This window comes from Stegastes partitus, unplaced genomic scaffold, assembly GCF_000690725.1.
Source record: "Stegastes partitus isolate 25-593 unplaced genomic scaffold, Stegastes_partitus-1.0.2 Scaffold1239, whole genome shotgun sequence".
Classification (NCBI taxonomy): domain Eukaryota; kingdom Metazoa; phylum Chordata; class Actinopteri; family Pomacentridae; genus Stegastes; species Stegastes partitus.
In genome coordinates this window covers 19,738-35,138 of record NW_007578970.1, presented here as the reverse complement: position 1 = coordinate 35,138, position 15,401 = coordinate 19,738, and positions in this window count along the sequence as shown.

The window sequence follows — 15,401 nt, the reverse complement described above, 5'->3', positions numbered from 1 at the left end:
TTTTTCTTCAAAGAAAATTTGTTTAATTTTTATTTTTACATACGTCTCTTGTTTTGCCTTGTGTAGCTATTTAAAAGAATAAATGAAATAGTGTGTCAAGTGGAAAACAGTATTAAGGGAGCTTCTCCTAAAAACAATAGTTCCAACAATGGCACAGTAACCAATCGAAGAAACTTCTTTCCTTGGGGTTCTTCACATACTTTATGTGGTTGTTGGTAATATTGGCGCTTTATTGTTGTATTTTTATACGTTATTTGGCAGGTAGTAAATTATTTTCTCTGTGAATCGATTAATCATTTGGTTTCATTTAAAACATCAGAAAACAGTGAGAAAGGATCATCACAGTTGTCAGTTGTTCTGTACGATCAACAGTCCGGAACAGTCCCTAACAAAATACTATGTTCTATTGGAAGGGACCCAGAAACATGCAAATCCTTACATTTGAGGTTTTTGCTTAAAAACTACTTAAACAATTAAGTCCTGTTATCAAAACAGAAGAAGTGTGTTGACAGGGATCTATCTACGTATAAAGAAGTTCTTCAGAGCATCATTTAAGGTGCCTAAATGAGCCATTTTCTGGTTATTTGATACACCTTTGGTTCATCTTATAAAGGGTTCTTTGTGGGACCAAAAATGGTTCTTAAATGGTTCTTCAGAAGGTTCTTCAAAATGCCATCTCCAATCAAAGAACCTCTTTATTTGGGGTTCTTGATGGGTTTTTATGGGGTTTTTCAATGCCATTGAAGTTATTTGGTTTTGAGGAACCTATTTTTGCTAAAGTCCTTTAGAGCATTTGCAGTGCCTTGACAGAACCATTTTACTGGTTCTTTGGTTGTTCTTCTTCTTCTTTAAAGACTTTTTGCGAAAAAGTTCTCTGTGGAACCTACAGTAGTTCTTCAGTGGCATCACTGGTTCCACCTAACATCTTAACTTTTCTGAGTTCAGGCTTATTTTTATCAGGTAGAATCCTAACCGCATGATGTTTCTCCCAAATGCTGGACATTGTAAAATATTTTATTGGTACAAAGACGCTTTGTTCACTTGTTGAACAATGGGGGGAAAAAAGGTTTGTATCAAGTTTTATATTTGTATTCTATGATGTGCTTGAGTCAGAAATATTTTATGGAGCGAAATGAAAATACATTTCCACCAAAGCTGCTGTATCATTTAAGTTTGCGTATGCTTCCTACTTTTAGAGGGTGAGGTTCTGTTTGTGTCCGAGCATCTCGGGTTCATCTTACCTGACCTTTCTGCTCTGTTTTGGCGACGTAATGTTTTCTCCTTCAGTGTCTCTTTCTCCCAGACAAACTCAGAGCAGCCCTGCCAGTTCACTGTCTGGTTCTCTCATCAGAACCAGCGAGACCAGAACACAGCCACTCTCTGTCCTCCTGCTTTTACTTTGGCGCTCTGTTTATTTCTCTAACGGGACAGTGACAGATTTAGTCCATTAGACAAGAGCAGAAGACCGACTGGCAAAAGGAATAAAAAATATGTGCTCCTTTTGCTGCAGGATGAAAGCAGGGAGATGGTATAATGATAGAGAGAGAAAGAAGAAGTGGAAGAAAAGCAGAACTTCTGCGGCTTAAGAACAGTCTTTTGTCAGTGCAAATGGGCTGAGAAAAGCCTGTGAGTGTGTCTGTGTGTTGCTGAAGCCATGGTGATGTCAGTGGGTCCCAGTCAGTGATAAAATAGGAAGTAATTCTAGTGGATAATGGATCAGCGTTAAAAGACAGTTATGTCTATGAAAGAAAAAAATGAAAAATGCAATTTAATTACAGGGCATTTGTATTTGAATAAAAATGTGCTTTGACGTGTGACAGCCCTGTAGGTGAGCGATCGGTTTGTACTCAGAGTTGGACTGAAATGATAATTCGGGAAATTTGACTCCATCAGGCCTCCCTGTACACCAAACCACCAAACCGCTAATTTTGTAGGCTAACCTTAGCTGCTGATGTAACTGTTACAAGGCTAGTTGCAAATTTAGTCACTATGTACTTCTGGGAGGAACATTATCCAGATTACAACATACAACATTTGGGAGTAGCCCCTCTGAATACTGAGTTTTCAAGGTATGCTCCGGCTGTGGATGCTCCCGCAAAAACTTACTAGGAATACACCCGTCAGAGAACAAATGCACAAGGTAAGACACAAAACGAATACTTTATTTTTTTTAAATAAAGACAATGAGATCATTTTTGACGCATGCAAACTTGCACTGCAGTGAATTTCAGTGTCCATGTTGTTTCCCAGCACCGGACACTTCGTGAGCATCCATTGCTGCTCTTCAGTAGGAAACCAACACAGGCTACACCCTCCTACAACTGCACAAACACTGGCAGCACCTCACTGGACCAATGCTGCACTTGTAGACTGTTGGCTTCTAGACTTCAAACCCGACCAATGTGGCAACTTCTTTGGAAAGTTTCTTTTATATTATAAAAATAGTTGACTGAAATTTCTGAAAACATTTGAGGTGAGAAATGAGTCATGCAGCTGCTGAACCCATTTTCATTTTAGATCTTCAGCAGCTGGTTAGAAGTTTTTTTTTAGAAGTTTCCAGAGGCTGGATGCTCCTGATTTACTCAAAGTAGCCAAAATCACAACTTTATCCATATGAAGAGCAGCCAACATGATGCCTTATCTTTCGAACGTCTTGTATGACCACTTACATGCAACTACACCTTCAGAGGATGTGAAGGTCAAATTGAGCTTTGTTAAATTACTTCCTATTTGCGTCACCAGCTTACCTTAGCATCTTGAAGTACTGTTACCATCACCATGCAACCTTAAGTTAGAGCCGAAGTTGACCGTCAGGACAAAAGCCGACACTTTAGTAGTTTTGACAAGATGTTTTTATAGACCTTAAACTTTATGCAAATAAGTAGCAGCTAGCTTGACTCTGTCTCTCGAATCATAATGCGGCACTACCACAATCTATTGCAACACTGCTTTCGTAAGCTACATGCCAATTTAGGGTCTGCTTCCTCTGAACGATGGGGCCAAGGTCAAACTGGGTGTTGTTAAGGTGGTCTAGCCTTCAGCAGACCTCCTATTTATGTCACCAGCTTATCTTTGCATCATTCTCGTCACCCAGTCCACCGTTTTCTCAAAAATCTGGCCATCACTGGTATGCACTGAATCTTGGGATAGTTTTGGACCGTGGAGGTTTCACCTGTTGGATCCTCCGTGGCCCGGAAATAGGAGGAGGTATTCCTTGTCAGCATTTGACTGAGCCTGAATTGTGCCGCTGTGATGCATTTAGTCTTTAAATGCAGCTAAAAGGATGTATTTATGGAAATGAGGTATCCTGTGGACATGTATGTGTATTCTAAGAAGTTTGTTAACTTCTTCCTGCTCGGAGATTCCAATTTAAAGTTGTGAAAGTTGTATATAGTTTTGGGGATGTTTAAAAAGAATGGGTTTGCTTAGTGGACAAAATTACAATAGAGATGGTGAGAAATTGGTGTGGACAAAAAGGCAACATGAGGAGCTGCTAGTGAATAAATTAAATATTAAAATATCTCAGATTTCAAAAAACAGTCAGTCAAATGGGTTAGAAAACATATGATCTCAGAAGGCGATGGATGTTCATTTTCTTGTATCCAGTTAACTCCTTCGCTGTCATCACAGCCCGATATTCATCAAACTTTCAACACGTTCACTTTACCTACAGTGAACAAAGAGGAGCCCGTTGCGAAACAGTCTACTTTGATATAATCTAAATTTAATCTCAACAAAGATCAATCATGTGTAAAATTTTCAGCCTCGGAGCCAAAATCAATCTTGGCCCGGCTTCTCAGACTGGGCAGATTTTCTTCAGGTGGAGAGGACTTTCAGCACAGCATGTGACAAAGATTTATACACAAAAATCACATTACCACATGTTGTGGTGAAAAGTACCTCAAGATGTTTAACAGCACACGCCTTTGGGTAAAAGATGGATGTGAGAATCTCTTCAAATCTTTTACGGTTTATATCCTCTGCTAACCCGCTCAAGAAACACTCTTCACAATAGTCATAACAAAATACATTTCGAGAGAAGTTCCTGGTTTTCCTGCCAAGCTGGTGACCAATATGTTGCTTTTAATATTGAATTTAAGAGGAACAGTGAACATTCCAGGAGTACAAAATGGTCCAGGATCCTAATGGACAGCGGTATAATCCCAAACCCAGAGCCGACAGCATGAATTAACATTTATGTGACGGCTCCAATGTTCCATAAAATCCATCATCCATCGCAATCCGCTGGTCGTCTTTCCTGCCTCACCCCTCCCTTCCTGCTGTTTGCAGTATCATATGTTCCACCATAAGCCCTGGGGAGAGAGAATATACGCAAACTTTCATCTGTAAGTGACAGCCTGTCATCGCCGGCTGGGTGGAGGGGAAGGAGGGGACGAGGAAGACAAGATGGAGGGAGGAAGAGCTAAGTGAAATGTAGTCATGAGATGTCACCTCTGTTTAGGTGTCGCGGGAAATATGCAGAGACAGAAGCACAGAGAGATCGAAGGGTGTGTTACTGGAAGGTACTGTAAAATGTACAATTTAATCTTCCTGTAGGCGATATCATTAAAGCCTTTGTTCAAAATAGCTATAAATCATATTGTAAGACAGGATAACTGCAACAAATTTTTGTCGTTAATAATGTAAAGCGCGTCAGGCTTCAGGCTCTATCATGTTTCACGGAAGATACAGTACGAACAAGAGGTGTTTTGCAAATTAAGCTATTTGTGGTTGCTTCAGGGCCTGGCGAGTCGGGCTGCAGGCTCTGGAAAGAACTGGCCTTTGCAGTGTTGCGGTCACACAGTTTGACAACACTGAAGGCAAAGATGAGCAGGAGGAGGAATCTACAGTCTGAGCCAACAGGGTGATGGAACGAAGACAGTAGATGAGATGAGCACATCACGATAATTACCCAAACTGTCTGTGATGACCCACCAAGCCCATCGCAGCCTCGGAGAAAACTTGATTCACCATGACGAACCTGAGCCAGGGAAAAGGAAACCACAGCACGGTATCCTTAGCAAGAAACTGCCAGCTCAAGGTGGCACCTCAGCCAGCCAAGAAAACCACCACAGTGATCTCAGTTACACCATAAGCTGTGTGGATTCCTGAAAAACCCCTCCCCTGAGCGCTTATTATCCCACAGCTCTGGATTTCTCACATACCAAAGCTGTGTGCATATAGCTCATTTGATGCTGAGCATTTAAAGAGTTTGGTTGGTCGTGTAATTCTTTATAAACCTCTCCAAAACCGAAAAACATGTTGTCTACATGGATTGTTGACTGGTGTTAATGTGGGAGTTTAGCCTCAATGTTTTCAATCATCAAGTTGAACTACAAGTAGATTTAAGTGAGTCAGGCGAAACACTACAAAGTCAGCCATACAGTCGATCATACGCTGATTTTAAAAAGGCCTCACAATTCTGGTTTAGATGAAAATGCTTTTAATGTTGTCAGTTTTACCTATCGAAAATGTTAACGCAGAATTTGTGTTTTCCCTTTCCATATATGATTTTGTCCCCTCTGTATTAGGGTGTGATGTACATCTTTATGCAGATGATGCACTTTTGTACTGCAGTCCGATTACTGTACTTTCTGCCGTTAAATCCCTTTAGCACTGCTTTGCACACTTACAAGTTGCACTCAAAAATATAGATTATGGCAATATCTTAGGAACATGTTTTAAACTGTATCGTAGAAAAATAACGCTAGTTTAAGCAGCTTTTTAATTAGTGTTGGATTATGGTGACATTTTATACATGCATGTTTGAATTTTGTTTTGTTGGTTTGTTTGTTTTTACTGACTTTGGCTTGTTTTTATTGTTCTATTTATCCAAATTTCTTATTTATTTTCTTACTTTGCTGTATTGTAAATGATGCCTCCAGAACTGTACGTTTAAATTAAGGTTGAATGAGATTTAAACTAACTCATAGAGCCAAAGTTACTTACTTTTACGGGTAACTGCAGCAACAGCTACACTTTGCAGAGCTGATGTGGCAGATTGGTTTTGTACTTGTTTACTACAAAAAAGTCTGACAGGTGTAGCAACAGTGACAAAAGTTTAAGCAGATTAAATGGATTATTGTGGTTGTCTTGAACCCATGAACGAATGGATGTAATGAGAAGAATGAGGTGGAAAAATACCAACTATTGACATCTGGTAAGACTTATGACAAAACATTAAAGTTAGTTTGAGATATTTTGCCGTTGAAGTCTCAAAAGTTCAAAGCGGTTTAATAAATTAGGATAAATAACACGTTATAAACTTCACAATGACATGGCGATGATTTCTCCACACACCATCGAGAAAAGTTGAAAAATCTTTTTCTCTTGCTTGTCGTGTGAATGTGTCAACAAAACTGAACTGACTTTCCTTGAGGTTTTGGGAAGATTTTGGTCATGATCAAATGAAAAACACTTCAAATAAAAAGTAAACATTTATTCACAGTAGCAAAAAACTTCTTTGCATGAGTTTGGCAGCGGATCCATGTTAGAGTTTTGGTGGACAATTTTACTCTGAAACACTTATACTTTCCGTACGTTATAAACTGCAGCGGTTTCTGCTTCACATGATCCCCGTGCGGTTGAGAATGTTTTTGTCTCACCTCATGTGAATAAAGCCTGTATTTGAATTTTTAGTCATTAGGCTCAACTGGTGAAGTGTCAGGAGAGCAGTAATGGGAAAGATGCAGTGGGAACCGAGACATGGGAAAAAAAGCATGATGAGTTAGTTAGAAGATGCTCGTCACATGTTGTCTGCAGATGGGTTTACACTGAGCTGGTTTTGTCAAGTTCTCAACTCCTCGACTACAAAACAAAATGTTTAATTCATTTTTAGAGAAGGCTTTGGATGGCACATCTCGCAAATAGCCTAATTTGGGGAAATAAGAAACTCAGCGAGAGTCCTCTAAAATACCCATTAAATCCTGTTTGTTTGCATCCATACACATGCTGTGTGTACATAAATATTTCCTAATTGGTGCTTTTGCAGAAATGTGGGCACAGATTCACATGTATGAGTGTCTGTGTACAAGTCTGGGTTTCTTCTTCTTCTTCTGACACATGGGACAACTTAGTTCTGATTTATGCCATTTCTTCTCTCGGCAGTAAAGAGAGTGTTTTCCCACTTCACCGGCGAGGGAGCAAGACGGAGAGAAAATAAGGAATAACAAAAAGAAAGAAATATTAGGCCAAGGGAAAAAGAAAATAAAAAATACTATTTGGAACAACGGCAAAAGGGAAACATAAGTAAATGAAAATTAGAGTCGCTCGATCTTAAAAAAGATTTTGTTTGGTAATAACTCTGTGTTGTCAGGGGCAGAAGCAGACACAGAGCAGAACCAAATTCACCAAGTGTCAAATGTAACAGGCAGGAAATCTTCCAAACCAAAAGAAAATAAAGTGAGAGGCTTTTTTTGACAGGTGAGCTTCAGGAAAATTCACTTTCTTGTACGAGCCGAATGCCAAGTCCAATCTTTCAAACGGTTTTACGACAGCGCAGACTGACAGTGAGTCTGTAATAGAAAATGTGAGGATTATCATGTGTTCAGTTACACATCCTGAGCATCATTTATTTATTTTTTTTTAATTTTTGCATTCAAGTTAGGGTCAAGAACAAATGAATACACGCACACACACAAATACACTTCATGCAAGCCTGATTTTTTTCTTTATTTAGCTATGTGTCTCTTTTGTTTTGCATCAATTTAAGTGAAATGTAATTTTTACAGACAAGTTTTAACACCTCTTTTAGATTCCAGGTTGGAAATGAGATCACTACACTGCGCCTCTCACTGACTGCATCAAGTTCTTTTTGAAAAGAAAAAATCTCAGTTGGAATCAATTTGTTTCAGCTACACTGCATCAAAAAAATGTGCTTCCCCGCCCTTCCTCTTGTCACAGTTTAACAATTCACAGTTTGGGATGATTTATAAATTGAACGTGACTAGTAGAGAGCAAAATGTGACAGACGCGGATCCATATTTCATGCAGCCTCACGAAAACCACACATCGCAGTTTGAACCCACACTTCATGATCTCAGCCCACACATCACGGTACAGATTGGAACAGAGCGAGTCTGCCGCTCGCAGCTGACTTCAATGCAGAAAACTGATGCTACGATACGGAGGGAAAACACAGTTTGTTGTTTTCCTGTAATTACACGGCAGTGAGGTGAACAAGTCTGCGCTGCGTACACGAAAGAAAAGATGTAACTGCGATTCCAGAATATCAAACCCAGTCTACCGACACACACAGAGGACGAGCCGTGCCTAAAGCAACACTAGTGGCTCCAACCTCAGTCTTCAATAGCCGCTCCAGCCGTCTGTTGTCATTCCATAAGTCATCCGCCACAAATTAAATTTTCTGTGTCAATGATTTATGCCGTGAAGAAAAAGCCATAAAAATAAAGATCTATGTTTGAGTCCAAGGACTTCTAGTAGTCTATTCTGAAAGTGCTTTTTTTTTTCTTCTAAGAATAAGTTTCTGACCCTTCCAGAGGTGTTTTCACAGTATCTTGTCAATTTAAAAGTCTTGTATTTGGAGAGAAAAACTCATTACAGGAAATATGTGTCTTGTTATTGTTATAATTTCTGACAATTATGTTACGGCTGCAGCCAAAATCCAACGGAGACGAACAAGTGACCCAAAACCTCATAAATCACGTTGTAAAAACAGTCATCAATAACATTAAAGGAAGACGGAGAAGGAATCCAGAAATTTGTTACGCTACATTAAGCCTGTTCGCAATGCATCAACTCAAAACGGTTATTAATTCTCAATAAAAGGAAATTGTGATAGTGTGACATTCAGCAGAAGCAAAACATCTATATTTGGTGATCGCTGCTTTCATTTGGTCGGTTGCTCATAGTTACACAGAGTAAGTCATCAGACACCAGAAATTATTTTAGGAAAAACAGAATTTCTGCAGTCGTTTAGTTACAGGGCAGAGTTTTTATGTTTTTATGTTCTTGCATTTTGCTTGATGTTACTGCTAAAACTTTTGAACATTTATCTACTTAAAAATGTCAATATCATGCTACTTTCTAATAATTTATAGACGGGGAAACTGACAAACAGATTGATGCAGCGTCAGCAGTAATGCAGACCATTGTATCCGGTACAACATATTCACAGAAGGCTGACACTTTGAATAAGCAAAATAAGGAAGAGGATTAATGGATGGATGCTTCTAAGCGGAGCTACAGTTGGCGCCGCTGTCAAAGATTGAATATCTTTCCATGTTCCTCAGAGCCTCGTACCTACACAGGACACAACGTGACCAGAAACACAGACAAAAATCTTGTTAGCGGAAGTGTTCCACTGAAGTAATTCTAATTTCATGTGGAATAATAACAGTTTGACGATTGCTTCATGTATACAAGTAACTGCAGCATGGTTTGGTGTTGGGGTGGAAGGGGGAGAAGAAGTATAAGCCAGCAATCCTAGACTCTGAGGAGGTACAAGGTGGCAGTGGCCATTGGGGGCTCGTTGTTTACGGCTGAGGTGGTGGGAACAAATATTTACCGACTGTGTGGGAACACTTTGGTGAATAAAACAATGACAAGTATTTCAGATACACACTAAGCACATTCTGTCACTCCCAAAGGTACATTTTGTTATTATGTCATACTTCTAAAGGTATTGCTGCCTGTGAGGTGTTGCTACCTTAAGAGTTCTTCCTACAGTAAAATAATTGCTAATCTGCTCCAGAACTACCGACAGAAGAGTTTTGCTACTGTTTGTGAGTTAATGTCAAACCGTATAATAACTCTGGTCTGTGGACAGTTTAACTTAGCACCTGAAAGCACAGACGTCGACAGTCAGAAGTGAGAAGTGGTTTTTGAATGACACGCGAAACGAATTCTGTGAACTAACAACTCCATTCCTTTCCCACCTCTACTATTCACAGCAGAGACAAACTCAAGACGTGAACTCAAAAGTGTCCTGAGGTCATCCTGTAGTTGGATTATGAGAACTGCTGATGAGTTTGTGTGTGTCAGACGCTGATGTTGAAATTCAGTCACCCTCCAAAGAAACAGGCCACACTGCCAAGAAACTGATGTAGAAGAACGGGAAGCTTTTATACTGCGACCAAACCACTTTCAGGACGTGTTTCAGGGAGCGAGGGGGAATTCTGCAACACACTAATTTGTCCACAGTGACATGAAAGTACCATTAAATCCATTTTCTGTTTATTCCATCACACTGTTTGTGGGCTGTGTTTAACGGACTGTTAAAGTGACCAACGTGACTAATTGGCTGAATTCAATCGCCAAGAAAGAACCATTACAATGAGGAGATGTTCTGTGTGCTGAACAATACATTGATTTGAACAGAAACTCTCATGAACAAATATATCAAAATAATCTTTCTTTTACTGTCTATTTAAAAAGAAAAAGAAAGAATAAGAAGAATCTATTTGAACTCTGTCTTTGAGGTGATCAGCACAAGCTCACACAAGACAACCTGACTAGGAAGAAACACAGTTTGTTCTTCTAATCACCTTATCCGACAACCGACAATGAGATTAGCAGTAAAAATCTGTCTGTGTGTCTGGCAGCCTGTGGTGTCTGCTCTGCATAATAACTCAGTAAACATTAAGTAAACTCTGGTGGTTTGCAATATCCTAAAAGTGAGGCCACGTCCACATTCATGCAGCAATGTTTACATGAAATAAACGGTACCATGTCAACCAAAAATAACATTCAAAAAAGGACGATTTCCAAAAGTTCCTCTTGAAAGTAGAAAGTTTTGGAAACCTTGTAAAAACAGAAAAAAAAGATCTTTTTTAAAATTTATTGTGGAATAAAATGGGCTATTTTAATTAGCGGTAATTTGACAAATTACTAGAGGAAACCATTTGGCGTACTGGGATGTGTGTTTATCTTTTGTTGTTGCTGGTTCTTATGAGGAGGTTATTTCCAAACTTTTAGGTGTTGCTCAGACACACACGCACGGTAGGAATTTAGGCTTAAGTCAATCGTGGAGGACAGGAAAGGGTTTTTAATATTAAAGTGCAACCACAGGTCTGGATGAGGAACGCTATAAAAACACTGTGACATCCAAAGCTGTGAGGTGGAGTCGTGAGAAATGCTCAGGACTCTCGAGGTGGTTTTCTCAACACCCATCTGACTCATATTATTTAATATTGCCAGCTACTTGCATACGACAATTTGCGGCTTACAGCCTCCTATCTAATCCAACGTTTCATCGAGAGTGAGATAGAGAGGTTTCACAATGGACCTTGAGCCCGAATAGCGCTTGAAATCCTGTGAAGTTACATTACGAGGGGCCCGTAATCTCAGTGAGATCAGAATTTGATTAAAAGCTTTCTGAAATTCCTATAAGGATTAATGTGGCAGTGTTTGTGTGTGTTGGTGGTATTAGACAGCATTGCTACACTGTTTGATGTCAAGGAGGAGAAAATGATCTGATATAATAGATTTGTTACTGGAAATGGTTCTTATGTCGGCTGTGCAGCTTTCCTCGAAACAATTATGGAATAATTTGTATTAAACAGCTATTTTTAGCTTCACATGTAGACTAGGTAACAAAAACACAACACTGTGAAGATGTTAAATCACAGTAATAATTAAAGTATTCACTGAAAAGCTGGTTTAAATCAGTTATAGTAAGTAACACACGCGCTCTCTCGCTTCTAGACAGTGGTCTCCTGTGAATGTCTGATATCTGTCTGTCTACCTGAATGTCTGCTTATTTTCCAGTCTGTCTGTCTGCCATGAATTAGCATTATTAATCTGTCGCATAATAACTTCTTTTCCTCTTCACAAATAAAGGAAACCTGTGTGAGTGCGGTTCCTTCCCGCTCACTGCTTAAAATATATTTATTTTTAAAGTTCTTTGAAACTCGGAGAATTACTTTTTGTCCTTTTATAGGGTTCAGGGAAGCTGATCAAACTTCCCCCGGGGACTTTCTCCAGGAAGCTGTGGTTCAAGTGATGCAAATGACAGAAAATCAGGCCTCAGATCAGAGGCCTCGATGATTTTAACAACACTTGTACTTGCGTAGGCGCAGAATCAGACACAAACATGAAGCACATATTTGACGTTTGCTGTTTTTGGCGCACAGCAGTATGGAATGTAAGTAGAAAGCTCAGAGGCCTTTAAGAAACTCTGCACAGTGTTTGCAATCTTTTATTAAAGATATGAGTAACATATGGAATGACACAACTAGGCACCAGTGTAGCTCTACCGCTGCTGCTTCTGCTGTTTATAATTTTCCTCGAGCTGAAATGTTTTGTCCAGAGGATGAAACTGTGTCCAGAAACTCGGTTTGATCGAGTGCCATAAAGTGAAATACTGAAGAGAAATGCAGACCGTCAGATGGATATTAAAGTTTTCTTGAGCAAACAAAGCTTGTTTTGTGGCTGCGACAGATTTTCCTTTAAACAACTGGACAACTTGTTGGGGGGAAAAGTGCATTTCTTAAAAATGGGAAAGTGGAGTCTGTTAATGGTTTGTACTTGTGTATGTAGTGGGGTGTAAGAGCTCAGTTTTGATAGTTTGTAATAAGCAAACAGCCGCTCTCTTTTCCCTCCCGCTTAGTTTGAATAGCTGGTTAACATTTTTCTCCTGACATTTGATATACTGAAGAGAGTCTGTTCACCACAGTCCCGTTCGATTTTAATGGCACGAGCACATCTGAAACACAGAGTGTGGGCTGTGTAACACAACTATTACAATGAACACACTTGATTTTCACCTGTGTGTCACATGTCGACAGCTGAAGTTATGGTAACAGGTTAAAACCGCTTTGGGGAGGGTTAGGATTAGGTTAAGACAATACAATTTAAGTTGAGGTTTAGCAACGAAACAGTTTATTTAATGTTGGGAAAAGCCATTGGTCATGGTTAAATAAGACAAACTTTTGCCTAAAAATGAAAACTTCTCTCAGTAAAATACTTCCTGGAAGAGCTGGATATTGAACCAAAGTCAGCAGAGTTGGAGGCAGATGTAAATACCCATCCATCACCCCGACCACAGCGCCATTACTCTCCATCACACCGCTTCCCATGTCAAACAAATATCGAAGAGATTTTGTGGAGGAAGTATCATCTTTTCACGAGGAGAAGAAATGTGTTGCTTGGTTTTCATGCAGGTACCACATATTTGCTTTTTAATATATGATTTCTCAAGCTCTACAAGGACCAGGCTTGTCTGGATTGAGACTGAGTAGGTCATACGAGAGCCTGCAGTGACTTACCTTTGCTCAAACTTGTGTCAATATATGACTGAGGTGAAATTTCAGACGTCTGTGGTCATACAAAGTTGTTACCTGTGTATCTAAGTCGAATCAAAAAGCTTATTCTGGCATTTTCTTTGTTTCCCCACTTCTTTATGCACAACCAGGATAAAGAATTCTACCTCTGAGATCTCCAACTGGAGGTCAACCGTTAGTGAGGAGACTGGATTAATTCATGCCATACAACGGGTTCTGGTAAACAATTTTTTAAAAAAATAAAAAAATCTAGTTTCTTTCAATTTCTGCTACATTTTCTAACACTCTGCATCATATTTGTTAGATGTTCAGTAGCATCCAATTGCTGCTTCGCCATCTAGGTCCGCAACCAAGCATGTTTTGAGTTGATGAAAAACAAATAGCTCTGGTTTCTCTCGTCTCTGCACAGCAACCAGTCCTGGTGTGAAGCAGGTGTAGAAGTTCAATTCAAATCAAATTTAAAGAATTTCGGAAAGAGAGTCAACCACGCCACTCCATTTGGAAAGATGTAAGTGGTCACCAAAGTTGTTCACCCAAGCGACAAGAGGTTTCTGAAGAGGGAAACTGGCATCTTCAATGTTTGGACTCCATGTGGGTAGCACCTTTCCACCTCATTTGAGCTCTTCACCTCCAGACCAGCATTTTCATCACATTCAGCTCCAGTCATTTTGCATTTTCCGAACCACAACATTAAAACTGGTGACTGGTGAAGCACATAACACCGACTATCTCATCACATTGCAATGTTCTGCAAGTAAACCTTGGGTCCTGGCATTAATGTGGATGTTACTCTGACACGTACCACCCACACTGCACTCCCCAACACCGGTGACCTCCTCCAGTGAGACACAGATGAGGAAATCTTTTCCACAAAATACAGCAAAGAGTTTCCCAACTCCTTTGAGTCCTTGGTGAAGAAGATCTGCCGGTACCTGTTCCACATGCTGACTCACCTCTACTGGGCGCACTTTTAAGAGACGGTGGCTCTGGACCTGCAGGGCCACTTGAACACTCTGTATGCACATTTCATTGTTTTTCGTAAGGGAATTCAACCTGGTCGACCCCAAGGAGACCTGTATCATAGACGACCCGTCCGACAAGAATTCACCTAAGGTGTTGGTTGACCTGTTGTTGAAACTCGTATGATCCTCAATCTAATCAAACAACCACTGGAAATAATCTGATCCACAGAGGCTCCACTAAGGATTCTCTGCCATTTTCTTGGTGTCTGACAACATCAGAAAACCAGAGGTCCAGGGCCTGACGGGTCAAAGCAGTTTTGGTGGCACAACGTTGACCTACACAATATTCACCAGGTGGTTTTGATTTTGGGGCTACTGCTGTATTGTTTACTTTTCAGCAAAAACCATTTAGCTATTTGTGGTCAAACAGCCGATGCTTGCTAATTCTCTTGTTTTTCTTAATGCTGTAAAGCAGACCAAGACAAAAATAGCAAACCTCTGATATTGCCGAGCATCTGAGCAGAATCTGCCCTTAGGTCTTTGTCGCTAATGTTGCATAATTGCTTTGATTTTCGTCCTCTATTGTGGTCTGTTCGAGTAAGACTTTATTGACAAAAACAGTTGTAGCTATTTTTTACAAGCTGTTCTTTTGTATTCAATTCTGCAAAGTGCTCGACTATAGAAAAGAATTATGGTTTGGTTTGGACATACAGTCTGAACCCTGTGGTGGAGTTCACACCCAGGCCAGACATGATGTTGTTCTACTAACGCAACAACAAATATTCTATGAGTTTGCTTACTGGACAAACTTTGTGTTGGAAAAAGGCTTCTTTTGTTTGCTTTCTGGAACAATCACAGTGAGTAAAAGGGGTAATCATTCTGTGGGAGGAGTGTTTCATGGGAAAGGATCAGAGATGAGTTTTTAGTCTCTGATGGAAGAGGGGAAGTGAATGTGTTGTTCTGACCACACGGACAGGGTCTTTCCATGGTTGGTTAGTAGGGAGGCTATTGTGATATATAGGCATCCTGAAGACTTTTTAACTTGTGTGTAATTGGAATAAAGGCACTTTAAATTTGCTTGAAATGTGACTTATCCAGATATATGTAAGAAAAACCACGATGTAATATAAACCTATTTTAAGATGTCTCTTTTCATCTATTTAGTTTTACTTCTATAAAACACGAGCCATCTCAGGAC